Here is a 19,190-nt window from a genome sequence, read left to right on the forward strand (position 1 = left end):
CTTGGTCCTGGAGGCACCCCAGCCAGTCAGGTTTTCAGGATATTCACAATGAATATTCATGAGAGAAATGTGCGTGCACTGTCTCCACTGTATGCAAATCTCTCTCCTGAATATTTATTGTGGATATCCTGAAAATCTGACTGGCTGGTGTGCCTCCAGGACCAGGTTTTGGAACCACTGGTTTAACTATTTGTTGAGTGAAAAAATACTTCCTCCTGTTCATTTTAAAAGTAGTACTTTTTTAAAGAGTAAAAAATCGATTTACATTTACCCATTCTACACCACTCAATATTATGTAGACATATTCCCCCTCAGCCTTCTCTTTTCCAAGCTGAAGAGTCCTAACATCTCATGCTTTTCCTCATATGAGAGACGTTCCATCCCCGTAATCGTTTTGCTTGCCCTTCTTTGAACCTTTTCTAATTCTGCTATATCTTTTTTTGGATACAATGACCAGAATTGCACACAACATTCAAGGTGTAGTCGCACCATGGAGTGAAACAGAAACATTATAATATCCTTTGTCTTATTTTCTATCCCTTTTCTAATAATTCCTAGTTACTGCCACACACTGAGCAGAAGACTTCAGCATATTGTCTACGATGACATCTAGATCTTTTTTTTGGGGTGCTGACTCCTAAGGCGGATCTTAGCATCAAGTAACTATGATTTGGATTATTCTTCCCAATGTGCATCACTTTGTATTTGTCCACAATAAATTTAATCTTCCATTTGGATTCCAGGTCTTCCTGCAATTTTTCACAATTTGCATGCATTCTAACAGCTCTGAATAGTTTTATGTCATCTGCAGATTTAATCACCTCACTCATCATTCCCATTTTCAGATAATTAATAAATATGTTAAATAGCACCAGTCCCAGTACAGATCCTTGGGTTACTCCATTATTCACCTTCCTCCACTGAGGGAAGTTGCCATTTAACCCAACCCTCTGTTTTCTATCCATCAACCAATTCCTAATCCACAACAGAACATTGCCTCCTATCCCATAACTCTTTAATTTTCTCAAGAATCTCTCATGAGAGACTTTGTCAAATGCCTTCTGAAAATCTAGATACACTACATCGACCGGCTCCCCTTTATCCACATGTTTATTCATGCATTCAAAGAAATGAAGCAAATTGATGAAGTAAGACTTCCCTTGGCTGAATCTATGTTGACTCTGTCCCATTAAACCATGTTTATCTACAGTGGGGGAAATAAGTATTTGATCCCTTGCTGATTTTGTAAGTTTGCCCACTGACAAAGACATGAGCAGCCCATAATTGAAGGGTAGGTTATTGGTAACAGTGAGAGATAGCACATCACAAATTAAATCCGGAAAATCACATTGTGGAAAGTATATGAATTTATTTGCATTCTGCAGAGGGAAATAAGTATTTGATCCCTCTGGCAAACAAGACCTAATACTTGGTGGCAAAACCCTTGTTGGCAAGCACAGCGGTCAGACGTCTTCTGTAGTTGATGATGAGGTTTGCACACATGTCAGGAGGAATTTTGGTCCACTCTTCTTTGCAGATCATCTCTAAATCATTAAGAGTTCTGGGCTGTCGCTTGGCAACTCGCAGCTTCAGCTCCCTCCATAAGTTTTCAATGGGATTAAGGTCTGGTGACTGGCTAGGCCACTCCATGACCCTAATGTGCTTCTTCCTGAGCCACTCCTTTGTTGCCTTGGCTGTATGTTTTGGGTCATTGTCGTGCTGGAAGACCCAGCCACGACCCATTTTTAAGGCCCTGGCGGAGGGAAGGAGGTTGTCACTCAGAATTGTACGGTACATGGCCCCATCCATTCTCCCATTGATGCGGTGAAGTAGTCCTGTGCCCTTAGCAGAGAAACACCCCCAAAACATAACATTTCCACCTCCATGCTTGACAGTGGGGACGGTGTTCTTTGGGTCATAGGCAGCATTTCTCTTCCTCCAAACACGGCGAGTTGAGTTCATGCCAAAGAGCTCAATTTTTGTCTCATCTGACCACAGCACCTTCTCCCAATCACTCTCGGCATCATCCAGGTGTTCACTGGCAAACTTCAGACGGGCCGTCACATGTGCCTTCCGGAGCAGGGGGACCTTGCGGGCACTGCAGGATTACAATCCGTTATGTCGTAATGTGTTACCAATGGTTTTCGTGGTGACAGTGGTCCCAGCTGCCTTGAGATCATTGACAAGTTCCCCCCTTGTAGTTGTAGGCTGATTTCTAACCTTCCTCATGATCAAGGATACCCCACGAGGTGAGATTTTGCGTGGAGCCCCAGATCTTTGTCGATTGACAGTCATTTTGTACTTCTTCCATTTTCTTACTATGGCACCAACAGTTGTCTCCTTCTCGCCCAGCGTCTTACTGATGGTTTTGTAGCCCATTCCAGCCTTGTGCAGGTGTATGATCTTGTCCCTGACATCCTTAGACAGCTCCTTGCTCTTGGCCATTTTGTAGAGGTTAGAGTCTGACTGATTCACTGAGTCTGTGGACAGGTGTCTTTCATACAGGTGACCATTGCCGACAGCTGTCTGTCATGCAGGTAACGAGTTGATTTGGAGCATCTACCTGGTCTGTAGGGGCCAGATCTCTTACTGGTTGGTGGGGGATCAAATACTTATTTCCCTCTGCAGAATGCAAATAAATTCATATACTTTCCACAATGTGATTTTCCGGATTTAATTTGTGATGTGCTATCTCTCACTGTTACCAATAACCTACCCTTCAATTATGGGCTGCTCATGTCTTTGTCAGTGGGCAAGCTTACAAAATCAGCAAGGGATCAAATACTTATTTCCCCCACTGTATGTATCCAGTGATTTTATTCCTTATAATAGTTTCCACTCTTTTGCTTGGCACTGACGTCAGGCTTATCAGTCTGTAATTTCCCGGATCACCCCTGGATCCCTTTTTAAAATAGGCCTTACATTGGCCACCCTCCAATATTCAGGTACTATGGATTATTTTAATGACAGGTTACAGATCACTAACAGCAGATCTGCAGTTTCATATTTGAGTTCTTTCAGTACCCTATGGTGTATGCCATGTGGTCCAGTGATTTAATACTCTTTAATTTGTTGATCTGGCTCAGTTCCTCCACATCATCACCCTTGAAATGCAGGTGCAGGTAACATAGTAACGTGGAGGGACATTTTCGAAAGGACATCCAAGTCTGAATTTGGACGTCCTCACAAAAATGTCCAAAATCAGGTAGGTATAATAGAAAGATAATATAGACGTCCTTAGACATTCCAAAATCGCAGCACAAAACGTCCAAATCAGAGACATCCAAAGTATAGTAGAGGAGTGTGGTAGCCGTGTTAGTCCACTCTTAAGGTTATCAATAGAAATCAAACAAAATAAAACATGGAAAAGAAAATAAGATGATACCTTTTTTATTGGACATAACTTAATACATTTCTTGATTAGCTTTCGAAGATTGCCCTTCTTCGTCAGATCGGAAATAAGCAAATGTGTTAGCTGACAGTGTATATAAGTGAAAACATTCAAGCATGACTATGACAGTCTGACAGGGTGGGAGGATGGAGGTGGGTAGGAGGTATGCATGGGGACATAAAAGCATATCATTGATATTCTAACAGGATCGGTGTGGATAGGTGTGGGGTGGGGTGATCACCAGAGACATACAGCTTTATGGTTTATAATGGGCTACATAAGTACATAAGTACATAAGTAGTGCCATACTGGGAAAGACCAAAGGTCCATCTAGCCCAGCATCCTGTCACCGACAGTGGCCAATCCAGGTCAAGGGCACCTGGCACGCTCCCTAAACGTAAAAACATTCCAGACAAGTTATACCTAAAAATGCGGAATTTTTCCAAGTCCATTTAATAGCGGTCTATGGACTTGTCCTTTAGGAATCTATCTAACCCCTTTTTAAACTCCGTCAAGCTAACCGCCCGTACCACGTTCTCCGGCAACGAATTCCAGAGTCTAATTACACGTTGGGTGAAGAAAAATTTTCTCCGATTCGTTTTAAATTTACCACACTGTAGCTTCAACTCATGCCCTCTAGTCCTAGTATTTTTGGATAGCGTGAACAGTCGCTTCACATCCACCCGATCCATTCCACTCATTATTTTATACACTTCTATCATATCTCCCCTCAGCCGTCTCTTCTCCAAGCTGAAAAGCCCTAGCCTTCTCAGCCTCTCTTCATAGGAAAGTCGTCCCATCCCCACTATCATTTTCGTCGCCCTTCGCTGTACCTTTTCCAATTCTACTATATCTTTTTTGAGATACGGAGACCAGTACTGAACACAATACTCCAGGTGCGGTCGCACCATGGAGCGATACAACGGCATTATAACATCCGCACACCTGGACTCCATACCCTTCCTAATAACACCCAACATTCTATTCGCTTTCCTAGCCGCAGCAGCACACTGAGCAGAAGGTTTCAGCGTATCATCGACGACGACACCCAGATCCCTTTCTTGATCCGTAACTCCTAACGTGGAACCTTGCAAGACGTAGCTATAATTCGGGTTCCTCTTACCCACATGCATCACTTTGCACTTATCAACATTGAACTTCATCTGCCACTTGCACGCCCATTCTCCCAGTCTCGCAAGGTCCTCCTGTAATCGTTCACATTCCTCCTGCGACTTGACGACCCTGAATAATTTTGTGTCATCGGCGAATTTAATTACCTCACTAGTTATTCCCATCTCTAGGTCATTTATAAATACATTAAAAAGCAACGGACCCAGCACAGACCCCTGCGGGACCCCACTAACTACCCTCCTCCACTGAGAATACTGCCCACGCAATCCTACTCTCTGCTTCCTATCTTTCAACCAGTTCTTAATCCATAATAGTACCCTACCTCCGATTCCATGACTCTGCAATTTCTTCAGGAGTCTTTCGTGCGGCACTTTGTCAAACGCCTTCTGAAAATCCAGATATACAATATCAACCGGCTCCCCATTGTCCACATGTTTGCTTACCCCCTCAAAAAAATGCATTAGATTGGTGAGACAAGACTTCCCTTCACTAAATCCGTGCTGACTTTGTCTCATCAGTTCATGTTTTTGTATATGCTCTGCAATTTTATTCTTAATAATAGCCTCCACCATCTTGCCCGGCACCGACGTCAGACTCACCGGTCTATAATTTCCCGGATCTCCTCTGGAACCCTTCTTAAAAATCGGAGTAACATTGGCTACCCTCCAGTCTTCCGGTATTACACTCGATTTTAGGGACAGGTTGCATATTTCTAACAGTAGCTCCGCAAGTTCATTTTTTAGTTCTATTAATACTCTGGGATGAATACCATCAGGTCCCGGTGATTTACTACTCTTCAGCTTGCTGAACTGACCCATTACATCCTCCAAGGTTACAGAGAATTTGTTTAGTTTCTCCGACTCCCCCGCTTCAAATATTCTTTCCGGCACCGGTGTCCCCCCCAAATCCTCCTCGGTGAAGACCGAAGCAAAGAATTCATTTAATTTCTCCGCTACGGCTTTGTCCTCCTTGATCGCCCCTTTAACACCATTTTCGTCCAGCGGCCCAACCGACTCTTTGGCCGGTTTCCTGCTTTTAATGTATCTAAAAAAATTTTTACTATGTATCTTTGCCTCCAACGCTAATTTCTTCTCAAAGTCCTTTTTTGCCCTCCTTATCTCCGCTTTGCATTTGGCTTGGCATTCCTTATGATCTATCCTGTTACTTTCAGTTGGTTCTCTTCTCCACTTTCTGAAGGATTGCTTTTTGGCTCTAATGATTTCCTTTATCTTACTGTTTAGCCACGCCGGCTGACGTTTAGTCTTTTTTCCCTTTTTTCTAATACGTGGAATATATTTGTCCTGAACCTCCAGGATGGTGTTTTTAAACAGCATCCACGCCTGATGCAAGTTTTTTACTCTGCGAGCTGCTCCTTTCAGTCTTTTTTTCACCATTTTTCTCATTTTGTCGTAATCACCTTTTCTATAGTTAAACGCTAGCGTACTTGATTTCCTAGTTTCACTTCCTTCAATGCCAATATCAAAACCGATATTATGATCACTGTTATCAAGCGGCCCTCGTATCGTTACCCCCTGCACTAGATCATGAGCACCACTAAGGACTAAGTCTAGTATTTTTCCTTCTCTTGTCGGCTCCTGAACTAGCTGTTCCATGAAGCTGTCCTTGATTTCATCAAGAAATCTTATGTCCCTTGCGTGTACAGATGTTACATTAACCCAGTCTATATGCGGGTAATTGAAATCCCCCATTATTATTGTGTTGCCCAGTTTGTTTGCGTCCCTGATTTCCTTTAACATTTCCGCATCCGTCTGTTCGTCCTGGCCAGGCTAGGAACCCCAGATCCTTGTTAAGTCCTTTCTGTTGGGTGTTAAAACATTCAATCATTCTTATTTCAAAGGTCTTACGTACTTGTATGGTTTTAAAGTTACCTTTCAGGAATCTCACTGTGAATTCACTGGTACAGTGTCCTGGTCCTGTAAAATGCTGACCAAGAGGCGTGGGAGCCCTACTGGCACCAGTATTGTTCGTGTGATGTCTATGTAAATTGAATCTTGTCTTAAGCATCTGGCCTGTTTCTCCAATATAGCATCCTTCGTTACATTTTTTACACTGAATGATATATACCACATTGGAAGATGAGCAAGTGAAAGATCCCTTTATGTTGAATATCTTTCCTTTGTGGATGACTGTGGGGTCCTGTGAAATATTTTGGCATAGTTTGCAACTGGATAAATTACAGGGAAGTGTGCCCTTCTGTTCCTTTTCAGTCTGTGATGGAAGTTTACTTCTGATTACCTTGTGTTTTAAGTTGGGTAACTGTCGGAAGGCCAGTACTGGTGGGGATGGGAATATCTCTTTCAGTAATTCATCCTCCTGAAGTATAGGTTGTAGATCTCTTATGATTTTCCTCAGTTTTTCCAGCTCTGGATTGTATGTCACTACAAGGGGGATTCTGTCTGTGGATTTTTTCTCCTTGTACTGTAGCAGATTCTCCCTGGGTGTTTTGAGGGAGGAGGCAATATTCTTGGAGATTATTTTGGGGTTGTAGTATAGTAAAAGGGACTTCTTTCTCATAGAACTGCTGAAGGACATCCATCTTATAGAACTGCTGAAGGATGTTCATAAGACAAATGTTGCCAACCACATTCACTGTACTTGGCAACATTTGTCTTATGAACGTCCTTCGGCAGTTCTACGAGAAAGACATCCTTTTTACTATACTTTGGACTATAAATGTTCCTTGTATTTCCAGTACCTGGATGTTCCACAACTACATTCACTGTACTTGCGGAGCATTCAGGTACTGGAAATATAAGGGACATTCATATTTTATTCTATATATGAAGAGGTTTGCATACTTGATAATGATCCATATAAGGCTCCGCACATGTGAACACGTAATCATCCATGGACATCCACGTGCTGACCATCTATATATGGGATGGATGTCCATATATGGAGCAGTGCATGTAACAATGTCCATACTTGTTGGGTGTCCATATAAGGCGATGCATGTTTTACAATGTTTATTCACTGAGAAACATGGCACTCAGACGGGAGCCTAAATATAGCATAGCAGAAAGCCTGTGCTTAGTCCAGCTGTGCCTGAGGAATAGACGGTGCCTCTTCATGCACCACCACTATCTGCCCAGAGGACCGTGTCCATTAGAGTATGGACTCTAATAAGGAACAGGTTGGAAAGGTAACTGTTTGGAAATGCCCCCCCCCCCCCAGCACTGGGCCTCGGCTATCAGATCCCCCTCCTGTAGCACCACATATAAGAGCTCCCTCAGCAATGTAAGCACTAACTGTAGTCTGCATTCAAGTGTAATCAGTGATATGTGCACATACACATTCATTAATAGAATTAATGTACTAGAAAGGAAAACCATTCCCACATCCCTACAATACTGCACAGAAACGGTACTCTTTGTCCTCATGTCCGCCTCAATGACATCACTTCTACCAATGTAATGTACACCCCCCCCCCCCCCATCAGTGTTGTGTGTCTCTCCAATTTGGTTTCCAAAAGAATTTGTGTTGTGAAGGCTAGAAGGGCCATCCCCTGACTCCTGGTGTACAAACTTATATCTTGCAGAAGATTCGGGCTATGGAGGGACCTCGAATCCCTAAGGCGGAGATTCCGCCGAATACGGAGGGAGAGCGCAGAAATTTTACGAAGCGTTTGACAGCGTCTCAGGGCTCGACGTAAGTATTATAAACAGGGCACCTGTAGTAATTTGTAAATGTATTTATTTAATAATGCAAACGTCATGTACAATATCAGTTTCCATGTTGCTAATAAGCAAATAGTAAGTCATAACACCTCTGTCCCAGATCAAGGCTTGAGGTTGCAGCTACCCTCCCATGAGTGTGGCTGCAACTTCCAACTAACCTCCTCTGAGATGAATGAGATGATATGCAAAAGAATGGCTGACATTGCAACAGCTATGGCAGGGAAGGGTGCCTCACTTCTGTATCCCCCTTTCTGGGGTGGATATTGTTTCATGGTATTCCTGCCTGAGGTCTTGCTCTTAGTGGATGTCATAGCATGTCATCTCATGCATCTCACACCCCAGGTGTATAGCCCAGGGTTCACCACTGACCACACCTTTCCCCATCTCTACCTCATGCCAGCCAGCTCCTGCACTATGCAAACCATGTTGAATGTGCTGATCTCAAGGACAATCCTTTTACATACACAGGATGGCAGCAGCAGCAGCAACAGCAGGAGGAGGAGGAGGCAGCAGTTGTGGCAGCACCGGTGGCAGAGGAGGAGGCGGCAGTGGTGGCAGCACCGGTGGCAGAGGAGGAGGAGGAGGCAGAAGAGGAGGAGGCAGCGGTGGTGGAAGGGCACCAGTGTGTGGTGGTGGAGCAAGGGGAATGGGAAGTGCCCAATGTGTCAGACCCCTGGACGGATATGCCTCCCCTTGAGGGGGATGAAGAAGAGGGAGAGATGTACCTACCATCACCACACATCATTATCCACACCATCTCCACCATTACCACCACAGCACTACAATGCTGCTGCATTGCACCTCCTGCAGCAACTGATTCATACACAAAACCAGTTGCTGTAGGAGGTGGCAGCGGTGTGGCACTGAAATGATCAGCACTTTAGGGCACAGAGGCAGCTCCTGGTGCTGCTAATGAACCTGCTGCAAAAGGGCCATGGAGGGAGGAGGACACAACCCTCATTGAGAGACTATACAAAAAAAATATTGCATATAGTTCTGTTTTTTTTTTGTTAAATACAGATATTTTATATTTTTCAGATAACAGGGTGTGTGGCTCTACTTTGTGCACTACATATTATCAAATGCTGGGGTTGATGTGAGAGGAGGCAGCAATCTGGGTTGCATGACAAGTCAACTGTGACACAGAAACTTTGGGACACGTGTCATGAGTGTGGCCATGTAGAAGGCCATCTGTTCCTTCCAAGCTGCATAGCTGTATGGTAAGTTGGGGGGGGGGGGGGGGGCTGGATGGGCATTTCTGTTGAGGAACAGAAATGCCCATCCAGCCTCTTCCCCCTTAACATACAGCCCCACAGCACAGAGTTGTCTAAATAATAGGTATGTTGTCTAGCACTAGTGATCTGTGAAGTACAAACTTGCAGATAAGCATAGGCAGTGCCTAGACTATTGTTTGCTCTCTGTTCAGCAGCAAACCTTACCTACAACCAAACAACATTGGTGAGGGCCAGGAAGGAGCTACAAATAGCTGGGTCATCTTTTCACATTGGTAAATCAGCAATGGTAAATAGTGTTGAGGAGAAAAGGCAAAACAACAGTAAAAACATTCAATGGATGTTTACTTCATCACAATTGCAATATAATACATCAGGTACAGAAGGCACAGGCTAGGGAAATTATATAGGCATCATGATGTAGCCACCTGCAGGTAATTTAGAATAGAACTGTAACGAGAACCCCTCTCCCTCACTATGACTTAAGTGCTCAAGGCCATGATAGGCACACACCTGTGGCCACCTAGAAAATGTTTTTCAGGATAGAATTTAGAAATGTTGTTGTTCCATAACTATGGAGGATTGTAGGAATGTGTTCAATAATGTTGAAAAGACATTCAGTTAATATATGCTTCCCCCCTCCCCACCCTCAGCAACCTTGAGAATGGGTGAGCACTTCATAAAAGGGGACTGGGGCTCACCACATAAAGAAGGGGGAGACACATGAGGTGCAAAGTGGGAGAAAAGCTACCAGATGTGGATACCCGTGAACCTGGTGAAAATGGAGGTAAGATTTGAATCCAGAGAACATACACAGAATGGGGAGCCCTTGCACGCAGCCATTCTCAGGGCCTCTTCCCCTCCCCTACCCCCACCCCTACAGGCAGCCACAACTGAGTGTGTCCATTAGAGAACAAGACATCTGTACAATGAACTGGGTAGAAACAATCATCACTATCAGAATCCAGTGTATTAGAGTCCACTACTGTCCCTTGCAATCCTCTTGACGAGCTGCAGTGCTGTAACCTATCCTGCAAGATGCAAGAAGTGTTTGTTTAGCACCTACATAGCAGAAGGGGAAGAGATGACTGAGAGGTATGAGTTTACCTTGAACATGTGGTGCAAGAAATTGCCAAAAGGAACACCAATCTGTTTGCTCCAAGGGGCCAGAGGCTGGCTGCTTCAACTAAGGAGAGAGAATGAGGGGCAGTGAGGGAACCGCATCAGATACAGCAAGCAGCTCCTGGAGGGTAGAGAATGGAGAGTTGGTCAGATGTAGAAAATGCAGAGTATATGCTAAGCTGCCAGCTACCACCCAGTCTGAAACTTTTTGAAAGGAAAGGTACACAGCCCACATACCAGTTATCTTTGAAGAATTGGCCAAAAGGTGTCCAAAAAAAAAAAGAGGTGTACAAAAGCATACAGTGGCAAAACAAGGTTTACTATAACTGAAGCTAAAACGCTTAGAAATACCACCCCATAATCTAAAGAAAAACATCTAAGGTGCAAGCACAGAGAAAGACGTTTTAAAGAGGCGCCAATAAAGGGAATACAAATTTCCAAACTGGAAGAACAGCTGGGGATGTTTATCGTTTTCACCCATAATCGAAATTAGGATGTCAACACACAGAGCAGCTGGAGACGTCTATAGTTCCTACCCATAAGCAAAATTAGGACGTCCAAATCGGCAGAACAGCTGGGGATGTTTATGGATTTTGCCCATAATCGAAATTAGGATGTCCATCTTAGGGATGTCTATCACACTCTTACATGGATGTTCTTGGGACAGTATTTAAACGTCTTTCACAGCATTTTTAATTTTTGGATACCATTGTCAGAATGGCACCAAAACAGGCACCCACCCGCAAGGGTAATTTCAGTGAACCTGAAATAGAACTGCTGGTTTAAGAAATAGAAAAAGGAACACACATCTCTTTGCTCCCAGTGGCCAGAGGCTGGCTGCTTCAACAAAGGGGAGAGAATGGGAGGCAGTGAGGGACTGGGTCAACGCAGTCTTCCACTGTGGCAGGGATGTAGAAGACTGCAAGTGCAAGTGGTGCCAGCTGAAGCGTGATGTGAGGCATAAGGCTGGTGCCAACCCCCCCCCCAGCAGATGACACTGCTACCTTGACCCCCCTATAGTGCATTGTTCAGGTGCTCTTGCCACAGGAGGGGATTATTATTATTATTACATTTGTACCCCACGCTCTCCCACATAATGCAGGCTCAATGCTCAGGTAGGTTTACCATTAGGAAGCTGTGGTATCTGCTGTGCTGCACTCTGTTTTCCACAAGTGGGGGACAGTGTGGTGCTCCTAAGGAGAGCAGGGGGTGAGGATACCACATGTAATACTATTCATTAGAGACCATGACACAAGGAGTAGGCATGTGGAGGGTGGAGGGGGAGGGGGGTTCCTGCTATGTGTGTGTAAGTTACCACTGTTTCACAGCTTTGGGGGCCTTCCCCACTCCCTCCTCTTATTCCATCACCAAACTGCGAATATCTGCTTTCCACACCTCCGTGCTGTAGCCACTGTGTCCTCTGCATTCCTTCCACAGTTCTATGTCTACCCATCTACCTGTGTGGCTGTCTTACACATCAGTCTCTGAAGTACACTGTGCTCCTCGTCTCTAGCTCTGTACCATGTACAATGACATCTGTGGGCTGCCTGCCAATGCCATTCCTTACAGTCTGTTTGCTGGGTCTTCATGTGTGGGGCTATGTATATGAATGCTGCAAAACAAAAGTGGGTTATTTTGACCAACACACTTCCTCCCCTTTTGCTATGCAGGTGATTACAGCCAGTCAGATGCAGAAGCTGGCCCTAGTGGCCACCAGCCCCAGCATACTGAAGAGCAAATAGAGCAGCAAACCAGTGGGCCTGGAGGTGTGACTGTACAGGAAACTGTCAGGATTGCTGGACATACTTAGATTAATATGAAACCAGCTTCTGATACCCCCCCTCCCTCAGGAAGCCCTGAGGATGGCAGATGGACCAAATGTTGCCCAGCTGCCTGCTAGCCCTTTGTTTCTCAAATACCCCTACTTAACATATCTTTGTCCTCTCTGGGCATCTGGGACCAGGGCTCTCTGAGAACAATGAAAGCTAGGCAGATAGGCTCCAAAACTAGGGACTTCAAAGATTAAAACCTGTGAAAGTACTCATCTTCCTTACATCAGGAAATTAAACTGGAGTTGGCAAAGGAAATAGCTGATAACAAAGGCTGGGAAGAAAAGAAGTTATTTGATCCCTCTCTGGTCCTGTTAGGTATATAAAAGTCAGAGCACATGGCTCTGCTCTCTTCTTCCTTTCTTTACACACCCCCATCTTTAGCCACCAGAGCACCTGGCTCTGCTCCCCCCTTCTCCTTCAGCCCTACTCCAAGGCTCTCTCTCTCTCTTTTTTCCTCTGAACACCCCTATCCTTACTTTTCTCTCGTTGATTCCCATTTAAACACACACACAGTTACAGCATTGCAATATTTATCTTTACTAAGTGCTATAATAATTTCCACCTCCAACGTTCTGAAGCTGACTCCGTGGCTTCACTGAAGTGAAGGGTTCGTAAGGTTCGTAAGGTTCTTAGGTTCATCAGTCTGTCACCATCTCTTTCTGTCCCGCCTTCGCGTCAAAACATGATGATGTCGAGGGCGGAACAGTTAGAGGCAAGGCAACCAACCAACGAAAGTAGTTGTAATCGCGCCTGTGTACCGCTTACCCTCTCTGTGTCTCACGGTAGTCGTTCATTGTTTTTTTGCCGGCAGAGTGAGTGAAGAACTTGGCAAACAAGAAAGGCGGTGTGGCGGTGAAAGCCGCTTGGAAATATCTCACAGCTGCATACACGGAGACAAGACCAGGAGGCGAACTTTATCCTGCTGAGTGCCCGTGGCTGCGTCAGTCCGCCGTTGCCTCTCAATGTGTGTGAGACAGTATGAGGGAGCTCCTGCTGGCTGTGGGTCAGGCCAGGACTTAGCTGGTGGAGGGGAAAAGCACTGTGGTAGGGTGAGTGGGACGGACGGGACCCTGGAACTCGGAGGGAGGGAGGACCCTGAAACTCGGAGGGAGGGAGCACCCTGAAACTTGGAGGGAGGGAGGGAGGGAGGACCATGAAACTCAGAGAGAGGGACCCTGAAACTCGGAGAGAGGGAGGGACCCTGAAACTCAGAGTGAGGGACCCTGAAACTCAGAGGGAGGGAGTGAGGAGGGAGGGAGGGAGGGGGGACCCTGAAACTCAGAGAGAGGGAGGGCAGGACCCTGAAACTCTGAGGGAGGGAGGGGTGGACCCTGAAACTCGAAGGGAGGGGGTGGACCCTGAAACTCAGGGGTGGGGACCCCTGGCACACACTCTCATTCTCACACACACACCCTCTCTCTCATAGACACACTCACACATTCATTCTCTCTCTCTCACATAGTCACTCTCACACACACTCTCTCAAACATACACACTCCGAGGAAAACCTTGCTAACGCCCATTTCATTCATGTCAGAAATGGGCCTTTTTTGCTTGCTTGCGTGCGTGCTGGATTTTAGTATGCAGATTATATGCAAATTACTCTCATACCCCTTTCGGCTCAGGGTGACCTGCTTCTCAAAAGGCAAACACAGTCAGGTCTCACCAACAGAATATTACTCATACATAACTTTATTTCAGCCCCTAGGGCACACTTCCTTTAGCTCCACAATACTTTGGGGACTTCCAACCCCAGGCTTTGCAGCCTGCCTCTCTCTGTACTTGGACACACAGTTCTTATACTTAAAGCTCAAGGGCCTACTTACCCCAGCTAGCTTCCCACCAGTCCATAGGGCTCAACCAGTACTCTCCATGGGGATCTTTCTGCATCAGCCCCCAGCTCTCTGCTTCAGCTGCTAGCTCTCCTCTCTCCCTCCCACGAAGGTGGGGTATTAAGTGGTTAATGGCTAAACAGGACCCAGCCCATAACCTGCTGCACCTGTTTCCTCCTCCAGGACTCTCCTCAGTCCTAGCGACCTCCTGCTATACATCCCCTTACTGGCTCCCTTTAGTGACTCACCCAGCCCTTCTCCCTGGACATTTTAGGGGAACAGCGCCCTCTAGGGGCCGAACCAGGGTAGGACAGCCTCATACTTATCACAATATATATATATATATATATATATATATATATATATATATATATATATATATATATATAAAGTAGAGAGGTGTGGTAGCCGTGTTAGTCCACTCTTAAAGGTTATCAATAGAAATCAAACAAAATAAAACATGAAAAAGAAAATAAGATGATACCTTTTTTATTGGGCAACCTTCGAAAGCTAATCAAGAAATGTATTAAGTTATGTCCAATAAAAAAGGTATCATCTTATTTTCTTTTCCATGTTTTATTTTGTTTGCTTTCCATTGATAACCTATATATATAAAGAAACTAGTCAAGCCCTGGTACCAATAAATAGTATTTTCGGCAGCCTCAAACATGGACGCTTTTGATCTTAAAGAACTGAAGGTAATTGTACAGACATATTATCATAAGAAGGGAGGCCCATATGACGGGGAATTCCCGGAAGATTCCTGGTATAGCATCCAAAAACAAATGGTACACCATTACCAAGAGTTCAAAAAGAAAGCAAATAAACGGAAATGTCTTTTTATACAAGGCCTGTGTAGGGGGCTCATTAGTCCGAAACAGGAAAATGCAGAACTGACCACTCAATGCACTAAGTTAACCAGGGACCTAGAGAAAGCACAAGTTTGCATCTCTATGCAACATACACAAGTTGTGCAAGCCACAAACTCCTTCTTATATGTAAATGAACAATTGGATGAGGCTAAAGCAGAATTAAAACATTTAAAAAGTAAATGTGCATCAAAGGATCAGATTAACTCTATGCACTGGCAGGCCCTGAGTATTTCTCCCTCAGTACCTCCCGCCTATGAAACACCCTATAAGCCAGGTTTTCAATTCATAGAACCACAAAAGAACACAGAAGTGTGTGTAGTGGACTTGAGAAGTGGGGGCAAATCTAAGACTGAAAACACTGACTTAAGCACTCATCTGCAGGAGGGGTTGGAGCTGCTCACAAAAGTGCTGAATGGCAGCCTTGTCAAAGCGGTACCTAGTGAGACACTGCAGGTCAGTAAGGTCTAGGAAACAGCTATGGGGCCTGAAAACTCTGGGGTGTGAGTAACTCCTGTTCCTCCAACATGTGAGCCACCTGTGCATTCAGTGCCTCCATTTCCCCACACTACAGGTGCGACGCAATGACACCAGTGCTCACCTCTCCCTACCAACCTGGTGAAAGCCACCACCAACAAACACCAGCTGATACTCACTCTCCCACCACTGACAAACAATGCAGTCACACACAGCACAGCCAAACAGCAAGCACTCTCTCACCCACTACACACTCTCCTGCCACACCCTCTAGCCACTCACTCTCCAAGCAGCAACTGACAGTCTTCACAAACACACACACAGCAGCAGCACACAGGACAAAAAGACAAATACAGACAACAAACAGGTAAGGGAATGAAATGTGAACTTGGGGACAGTGAATGGAGAGGGCTGGGGGAGGGGACAGGGAGATAGAGGAAGGAGTAATAGTGTCTGAGGTTGGGGGCTAGATGGGGTAGAGAAAGCTGAAAAGGTAAAACACAAAAGAGGCAGGTGAAGGTGAAAACATTCCGACTAGGGCACACAGACAAAGGTAACCGGTACTCAACAACTCTCAGATTTCTCTCCAAACAACTATTCCACCACTCTCCAACTCCACAAAATCGCTAATGAGTCTAAAGATGACTTACCCCTTACCCTAAACGCTTTTATATCAGGTCTAACTAAGGACGTCCATGTTCCCGCCAATGCGAAAGCATTTCGCTATCCGTTATACGTTGGAGACGTCCATCTCATAACGCCACCCAAAACACGCCTCTAACACGCCCCCTGTGGAGACATCCATAGATGGACATCCTCGCGCTCAGGACGTCTTTATGCCTGTGTTTCGATTATTGGATTTGGACATCTTTCTTTCACAAGGACATCCATGTGCCTGTTATATCGCTTTTTGGATGTCCTTCTCTTTCGAAAATGAGCCTGCTAGTACCATAGTAGATAGTGGCAGATAAAGACCTGTACGGTCCATCCAGTCTGCCCAACAATATAAACTCATTACATATGGTAAGAAGTGTTAACATCATACGTATACCTGTTCTTGATTTATCCTTGCCATTTTTAGGGCATAGACCATAGATGTCTGCCCGGCATTGGTCTTGTTCTAAAATGTCTGAAGTTGTCATCAAAACACCCAAAAAGCTCCCATCCAAATCTACTCATCCTTCATCAGGGCTTTCAAAGGTTAACCTGGCTTGCCCGTGAAGTGTCCATCCTCTGCTTAAAACAAAGTCTTCACCAAAGTGCGTCCTTGACTCTGGCCGAGTTTTGCATTAACACTTTCTCAAAAGGCACACAATATCATTCCTTGAATCCTCCTAGTAAGTTCATATATTGCAGCAACCAAACAATGTGGGTGTAAACCCAAATCATAGAGGCTCCCAGTTCTCTCTCACTTCACAGGCCAGCTAGGTTAACCTTTGGAAGCCTTGGGGTTTGTTATGTTCCCTGCTTGTGCAGGTATGGGCATCTGAGGAGATGGTGGCCATCTTGGATGTGGGCATCGCCAAGATAGGGCGGCCATCTTAGAGGTGGGCGTCTTAGGATGGGGCGGCCATCTTGGTGCTGGGCAGCCTCAGGAAGGAAGTCCATATTTGGGCTTGACGACATCTCTGGTGAGGGCAGCCATCTTGTAGACAGCTGTGCAGGTTTGGGCCTAATTCCTGTCCTATTTAAAGCCCTGCCTCCTGTCCTCCCATGCTTCGGCTTCTACTCTGTTTCCTGGGTAGTTGCATTGCTTCTGGATCTACTTCTGTTTGCTGCCTGGTATTGACCTTTGCCTATTTCTGGATCTGCTACTGCTTGCTGCCCGGTACTGACCTCTGTTGGCTCCTGGTCCTGCTTCTGGCCATTGCTTGGCTGTGCCCCGTGGACTTTGTTCTGGACTCAGTTCTCTCTGCTGTTTGCTTCCCGAACCTGGGGGCTCAACCCCTGGGGAACGGAGGGGGACACAGGGGGAATTTGGGGTTGGCTGACAGCTAAGTGAGGAATCCTCCTCCATCGGGCACAAGAGCTCACACCTCCACTGGGCAAGCCTGACAGGGTTAACTGATTGGATTACAATTTTGGTTATTTATATTTAACCACGAAGAAACACAGTGGAGCAGATTGGATTTTGGAACTGGCGATGTTCAAGCTCAGTGATCATAAGTGAATAGAAGGGCAATTGAGTCCGAGGGAGCTCACGACAAACACACCATTTCCTCCTCAGGAGAGCAAGTCAGTTGAAGAAGGAGCATCTGGTCCTTAATCTTTAAAAGGACTAAGTGGCATTAGTTTATGAATTTCGATGGTTTGGGTGGATTTCATGAGCGATTGATTTATTCACTAAGGGTGTAATCATGTGAGGCGTCCATTACTTTGTAGAGCGGAGTTTGCAATTACAGGTGTATAAATGAATAAATAGAAATAATTCATATTATTATGAGACTACATGTTAAGTTCAATAAACAATGTTTTAAGCATAAGTAACCTTCAAGAGTTTCAATTTTTCCACTCAGTACAATGGGAGTATAGAATTTAAAATGATGAAAGAGGAGTAACATATATATCGAGTCCATGTGGATTATATTTTGATTAAATTTTAACTGCCAGACCTTTGGCCATTCTTCTAATGTTTGGAGATCCCTTCTCATGGTTTCTACTCCCTCCAGGGTATTCACTTTGTGGGCTATCTTCATGTCATCCGTAAAAAGGCAAACTTTTCCTTCTAACCCTTCAGTAATGTCTCTCACAAATAGATTAAACAGAATCAGCCCCAACACAGACTTCTGAGACACTCCACTACTCAGCTTCCTTTCCTCCAAGTGTATTCCATTTACCACCACCCTCTATCTCCTGTCGTCCAACCAGTTTCCAATCCAGTTCACCACTTTGGAACCTAAGTTCATCTCTCTCATCTTATTCATGAGTCTTCTGTGATAGACCGTATCAAAGACTTTGCTGAAATCCAAGTAGATTACATCTATCACATGTTCTTCATCCAGTTCTTTGGTCACACGGTCAAACAAGTCAACCAGATTCATTTGGCAGGCTTTTCCTTTGGTAAAGCCATGTTGCCTCAGATCTTGTAACCCATTAGCTTCTAGAAAGTCCACTATCCTTTCCTTTAGTAACAATTCCTTTATTTTTCCTACCAACAACATGAGTCTTACCAGCCTGTAGTTTCTCACTTCTTCCCTGTCTCCACTTTTGTGAAGAGGGACCGTGATGAAAATGGTATTCATGTTTAATACTGGAACCATTCAGCTGCAGAAAATGGTCTCGGTGTGAGATTTGAAATCACTCTATATGAACTATGACTGCAGCGGGAAGACCGTGAAAACTATATTGACAGGATTGGACCTCTAGGTAATGATAGGTAATAAGAGTTGATGGGGTGGTAAAAAATTGTAGACGTGACAGAAGTGATTTATTGTAGCTGAAACATGTAGTAAGTATTAAGGTTTAAATAAATGTGGCTGGTAAGGATCTGGTTATTACAAAAGACTGCATGAGAATTAAGACAAAGGGGGAAACTTGTTATGCAGAGTACTAATATGTAGCTGTGCACAAGTCCCTTCACTGGAATTGCAGTACGGAACAAATTGA

This window comes from Microcaecilia unicolor, chromosome 8 (genome assembly GCF_901765095.1).
Source record: "Microcaecilia unicolor chromosome 8, aMicUni1.1, whole genome shotgun sequence".
Lineage (NCBI taxonomy): Eukaryota > Metazoa > Chordata > Amphibia > Gymnophiona > Siphonopidae > Microcaecilia > Microcaecilia unicolor.